The sequence below is a fragment of the Papaver somniferum genome, chromosome 1, assembly GCF_003573695.1.
Source record: "Papaver somniferum cultivar HN1 chromosome 1, ASM357369v1, whole genome shotgun sequence".
Classification (NCBI taxonomy): domain Eukaryota; kingdom Viridiplantae; phylum Streptophyta; class Magnoliopsida; order Ranunculales; family Papaveraceae; genus Papaver; species Papaver somniferum.
Window position 1 is genome coordinate 106020202 of NC_039358.1, and position 7139 is coordinate 106027340.

Here is a 7139-nt window from a genome sequence, read left to right on the forward strand (position 1 = left end):
AAAGAAAGAATTCAATAAAATGTTGAATTTTATATACGTTAACTCAAAAAAGTCTACACACTTCGTTATAAGTCTGAAATTGAATTCTGAAACTAAATTTTAAACTAGATAAACTCATCTTTAATAGAAAAAGTTTGAATAATTTATTTTAGTCACAAATAATATGTTCTAAGGCATTACATCTAGTAAAAATTGCATTTCTATGTACATTGATTCAAGAAAATATGAAGGAAGTCAAATTTCACAATAAAATAAGGATGAAAGACCAGCCAGAACTAATCTAAATTCTAACAAATTTCATCTATTTGAATCAAATTTAAAGACAAAGCCAATACAAAAAGAAAGAGTTCATAAAAATGTTGAATTTTATATACGTTAACTCAAAAAAGTCCACACACTTCGTTATAAGTCGGAAATTGATTGCTGAGACTAAATTGTAAACTAGATAAACTCATCTTTAACAAAAAAAAATTGAAAAATGTATTGTAATTACAATTAATATGTTCTAAGGCAATACCTATAGTAAAAATTGCATTTCTATGTACGTTGATTCAAGAAAATATGAAAGAAGTCAAATTTCACAATAGAAGAAAGATCAAAGACCATGCAGAACTAATACAAATCCTAATAAATTTCATCTGTCTTGAATCAAATAGAAAGACAAATCCAACACAAAAAGAAAGAGTTCATAAAAATTTTGAATTTTATATACGTTAACTCAAAAAAGTCTACACACTTCGTTATAAATCGGAAATTGATTTCTGAAACTAATTGTAAACTAGATAAACTCATCTTTAACAGAAAAAGTTTGAAAAAGTGGAAATTTCTGAGAAACCCATGTTTGGTTCTTCTCTCTTCTAGAAACCCATCATTAAGATAATATATATCTATAGCCCAAAATAAAAGATGTACAGTTAAGATTACTAGTTTTAGATTGAATTTATGTTTACAAATCGTATGTGAGACTAAATTAACCTTAGTGCTTTAGGTTACGTATAAATTTATAATTTAGAAAAGAAAAAAAAGGCCATATTTTACGGTCAGTTAGGTTATGAAATTATTTACCATTTTTACGGAAAAATAGTTAGGAGTGATTTACGGTATTTAGTTGATAGCATAATTAGTGGGCGACAATTAGGCTTCTTCTTCTTTCTTTTATTCTGAAAACAAATCTATCATCACTTTGAAAACACCGTCAACTAAACATTAGTGTTCAAGATACACTTGATTCTTCCGGTCGTTGCGAGCTTGGTGATTTCGACAAATATGCTTTTATAAAATGGATCCTGCGTGTTTTTTTTCATGGATTGTGCAGTCCTCGAGTCAAGGGATTGAAGCTAGGCGACACCGAGCACCTCATATAGGATTTGGAAAAGATTCTGAGGTTTTCTTTTATATAATCATTTTTTTGTTAAATTGTTACTATCTGTGTTTGTCTGTTATTATGTATTTCTCTTTATCAATATAGGATTTGGAAAAGAGTCTGAGGTTTTCTTTCATATAACTAGGGTAAATGGATCGTGTTTAACATATTTTTTACAGTACCTTTATTGATCTAAATTTTGAGGCTTGTGGTCTCTTTAGTCATGAAACAACTCAAAAATGTCAAAGAAATTAACTTCTCATACATGATCTTTTCTAATCCTTGTTAGTGAGTCACTCACATGCTATACTTACTAATCAAAGAGAACTCGTTATTTTAGCGCTCTTTCGTCTGTCAGATGGATTCTGTGATACGGTTGACCTAACAAATTAATTTGGCATCCCTCAGCTTAATTTAGTTATGTTCAATTTGTATGCTCTTCATAAAATACAATCGATTACAACACTGGGAAATTGCAATTATCACTAGATTGCTATTTTCATAAAACTAATAATTTCATTAAAAATTGTAATTTTCACTGAAAACTAAAAATTTTACCAAATCAGTTAGTATAAAAACTGAAAGTTTCACCAATCACGCTTTGTGAAAACTAGAGTTTTCCTAAAATTCCATGGGTGATAATTGGGTTGATTTGGTCGGTTCCGTGAAACCTAGAAATTTAACCAAATCAGTTACCTGTCAAAACAAAAAAATTCCTAAAAATTAGGATTTTCACAAATCTTGCATGACGTTATTATTCCCATTATTATTTTTGAAAAACGGTTTTTGTTTAGGGAAGTCAAGTGAGATATTTAAGGGATTCGTTAATTATATTTCATAGCACTAAAAAGCTGTGAAAAAGCTTTAAGTTAATTATATTTCGTAGCACTAGTATATACTAGCCAGGGGATTCGTTAAAGCCAATTGAAAGTAACTTAATTCTTAATAAAGAATGATACTAACAAAATTCCCTACAATAATGAAGATTATCTTTGAATGTTTTCTATAAACCCTAAAGAGCCTTGAAAGTGCCCTGAGAAACTCTAAAAGTTCAGGAAGACTCCAAAAAGCTTTGAAAAGCTTAAATTTAATTATACTCCGTAGCAATGAGATCTACAAGCTAGGAGATTCGTTAAAGAATGATATTTGTAAATCCCTACAATAGTGAAGATCAACTTTGAATGTTCTCTAAAAATCCTTGAAAACTCTAAAAAACCCTGAAAACTCTAAAAAGCCTTAAAATATCTAAAGAGCTCTGAAAAACTATAAAAAGCTCTGAAAAAGCTTTAAGTTAATTATATTTCGTAGCACTAGTATCTACTAGCCAGGGGATTCGTTAAAGCCAACTGAAATTAACTTAATTCTTTATAAAGAATGATACTAACAAAATTCCCTATAATATGGAAGATTATCTTTGAATGTTTTCTAAAAACCCTAAAGAGCCCTGAAAGAGCTCTGAGAAACTCTAAAAAAGCTCAGGAAGACTCCAAAAATCTTTGAAACGCTTAAATTTAATTATACTCCGTACCACTAGGATCTACAAGCTAGGAGATTCGTTAAAGAATGATAATAATAAATCCCTACAATAGTGAAGATCAACTTTGAATGTTCTCTAAAAAGCATTGAAAACTCTAAAAAAACCCTGGAAACTCTAAAAAGCCACAAAATATCTAAAGAGCTCTGAAAAACTCTAAAAAGCTCTGAAAAAGCTTTAAGTTAATTATATTTCGGAGCACAAGTATCTACTAGCCAGGGGATTCGTTAAAGCCAACTTAAAGTAACTTAATTCTTTATAAAGAATGATACTAACATAATTCCTTACAATAATGAAGATTATCTATGAATGTTTCCTAAAAACCATATAGAGCCCTGAAAGAGCTCTGAGAAACTCTAAAAAGCTTAGGAAGACTCCAAAAAGCTTTGAAAATCTTAAATTTAATTATACTCCGTAGCACCGTGATCTACAAGCTAGGAGATTCGTTAAAATTGCATTTCTATGTACATTGATTCAAGAAAATATGAAGGAAGTCAAATTTCACAATAGAAGAAGGATGAACGACCAGCAATAACTAATCCAAATTCTAACAAATTTCATCTATTTGAATCAAATTGAAAGACAAAGCCAATACCAAAATAAAGAGTTCATAAAATGTTGAATTTTCTATACGTTAACTCAAAAAGTCTACACACTTCGTTATAAGCCGGAAATTTATTTTTGAGACTAAATGGTAAACTAGATAAACTCATATTTAACAGAAAAAGTTTGGAAAACGTATTGTAATTACAATTAATATGTTCTAAGGAAATATGTCTAGTAAAAATTGCATTTCTATGTACGTTGATTCAAGAAAATATGAAGGAAGTCAAATTTCACAATAGAAGAAGGATGAAAGACCAAGCAGAACTAATCAAAATCCTAACAAATTTCATCTATCTTGAATCAAACAGAAAGGGAAAGCCAACACAAAAAGAAAAAGTTCATAAAAATGTTGAATTTTATATACGTTAACTCAAAAAAATATACACACTTCGTTATAAGTCGGAAATTGGTTTCTGAGACTAAATTGTTGACTAGATAAACTCGTCTTTAACAAAAAAAAGTTTGAAAAATATATTGTAATCACAAATAATATGTTCTAAGGCATTACATCTAGTAAAATTGCCTTTCTATGTACGTTGATTCAAGAAAATATGAAGGAAGTCAAATTTCACAATAGAAGAAGGATGAAAGACCATGCAAAACTAATCCAAATCCTAACAAATTTCATGTATCTTGAATGAAATAGAAAGAAAAAAGCAACACAAAAAGAAAGAATTCATAAAAATGTTGAATTTTATATACGTTAACTCAAAAAAGTCTACACACTTCGTTATAAGTCTGAAATTGATTTCTGAAACTAAATTTTAAACTAGATAAACTCATCTTTAATAGAAAAAGTTTGAATAATTTATTGTAGTCACAAATAATATGTTCTAAGGCATTACGTCTAGTAAAAATTGCATTTCTATGTACATTGATTCAAGAAAATATGAAGGAAGTCAAATTTCATAATAAAATAAGGATGAAAGACCATCCAGAACTAATCTAAATTCTAACAAATTTCATCTATTTGAATCAAATTTAAAGACAAAGCCAATACAAAAAGAAAGAGTTCATAAAAATGTTGAATTTTATATACGTTAACTCAAAAAAGTCCACACACTTCGTTATAAGTCGGAAATTGATTGCTGAGACTAAATTGTAAACTAGATAAACTCATCTTTAACAAAAAAAATTTGAAAAATGTATTGTAATTACAATTAATATGTTCTAAGGCAATACCTCTAGTAAAAATTGCATTTTTATGTACATTGATTCAAGAAAATATGAAAGAAGTCAAATTTCACAATAGAAGAAAGATCAAAGACCATGCAGAACTAATACAAATCCTAATAAATTTCATCTGTCTTGAATCAAATAGAAAGACAAATCCAACACAAAAAGAAAGAGTTCATAAAAATTTTGAATTTTATATACGTTAACTCAAAAAAGTCTACACACTTCGTTATAAATCGGAAATTGATTTCTGAGACTAATTGTAAACTAGATAAACTCATCTTTAACAGAAAAAGTTTGAAAAAGTGGAAATTTCTGAGAAACCCATGTTTGGTTCTTCTCTCTTCTAGAAACCCATCATTAAGATAATATATATCTATAGCCCAAAATAAAAGATGTACAGTTAAGATTACTAGTTTTAGATTGAATTTATGTTTACAAATCGTATGTGAGACTAAATTAACCTTAGTGCTTTAGGTTACGTATAAATTTATAATTTAGAAAAGAAAAAAAAGGCCATATTTTACGGTCAGTTTGGTTATGAAATTATTTACCATTTTTACGGAAAAATAGTTAGGAGTGATTTACGGTATTTAGTTGATAGCATAATTAGTGGGCGACAATTAGGCTTCTTCTTCTTTCTTTTATTCTGAAAACAAATCTATCATCACTTTGAAAACACCGTCAACTAAACATTAGTGTTCAAGATACACTTGATTCTTCCGGTCGTTGCGAGCTTGGTGATTTCGACAAATATGCTTTTATAAAATGGATCCTGCGTGTTTTTTTTCATGGATTGTGCAGTCCTCGAGTCAAGGGCTTGAAGCTAGGCGACACCGAGCACCTCATATAGGATTTGGAAAAGAGTCTGAGGTTTTCTTTTATATAATCACTTTTTTGTTAAATTGTTACTATCTGTGTTTGTCTGTTATTATGTATTTCTCTTTATCAATATAGGATTTGGAAAAGAGTCTGAGGTTTTCTTTTATATAACTAGGGTAAATGGATCGTGTTTAACATATTTTTTACAGTACCTTTATTGATCTAAATTTTGAGGCTTGTGGTCTCTTTAGTCATGAAACAACTCAAAAATGTCAAAGAAATTAACTTCTCATACATGATCTTTTCTAATCCTTGTTAGTGAGTCACTCACATGCTATACTTACTAATCAAAGAGAACTCGTTATTTTAGCGCTCTTTCGTCTGTCAGATGGATTCTGTGATACGGTTGACCTAACAAATTAATTTGGCATCCCTCAGCTTAATTTAGTTATGTTCAATTTGTATGCTCTTCATAAAATACAATCAATTACAACACTGGGAAATTGCAATTATCACTAGATTGCTATTTTCATAAAACTAATAATTTCATTAAAAATTGTAATTTTCACTGAAAACTAAAAATTTTACCAAATCAGTTAGTATAAAAACTGAAAGTTTCACCAATCACGCTTTGTGAAAACTAGAGTTTTCCTAAAATTCCATGGGTGATAATTGGGTTGATTTGGTTGGTTCCGTGAAACCTAGAAATTTAACCAAATCAGTTACCTGTCAAAACAAAAAATTTCCTAAAAATTAGGATTTTCACAAATCTTGCATGACGTTATTATTCCCATTATTATTTTTGAAAAACGGTTTTTGTTTAGGGAAGTCAAGTGAGATATTTAAGGGATTCGTTAATTATATTTCGTAGCACTAAAAAGCTGTGAAAAAGCTTTAAGTTAATTATATTTCGTAGCACTAGTATATACTAGCCATGGGATTCGTTAAAGCCAACTGAAAGTAACTTAATTAATAAAGAATGATACTAACAAAATTCCCTACAATAATGAAGATTATCTTTGAATGTTTTCTATAAACCCTAAAGAGCCTTGAAAGTGCCCTGAGAAACTCTAAAAGTTCAGGAAGACTCCAAAAAGCTTTGAAAAGCTTAAATTTAATTATACTCCGTAGCAATGAGATCTACAATCTAGGAGATTCGTTAAAGAATGATATTTGTAAATCCCTACAATAGTGAAGATCAACTTTGAATGTTCTCTAAAAATCCTTGAAAACTCTAAAAAACCCTGAAAACTCTAAAAAGCCCTAAAATATCTAAAGAGCTCTGAAAAACTATAAAAAGCTCTGAAAAAGCTTTAAGTTAATTATATTTCGTTGCACTAGTATCTACTAGCCAGGGGATTCGTTAAAGCCAACTGAAATTAACTTAATTCTTTATAAAGAATGATACTAACAAAATTCCCTACAATATGGAAGATTATCTTTGAATGTTTTCTAAAAACCCTAAAGAGCCCTGAAAGAGCTCTGAGAAACTCTAAAAAAGCTCAGGAAGACTCCAAAAATCTTTGAAACGCTTAAATTTAATTATACTCCGTACCACTAGGATCTACAAGCTAGGAGATTCGTTAAAGAATGATGATAATAAATCCCTACAATAGTGAAGATCAACTTTGAATGTTC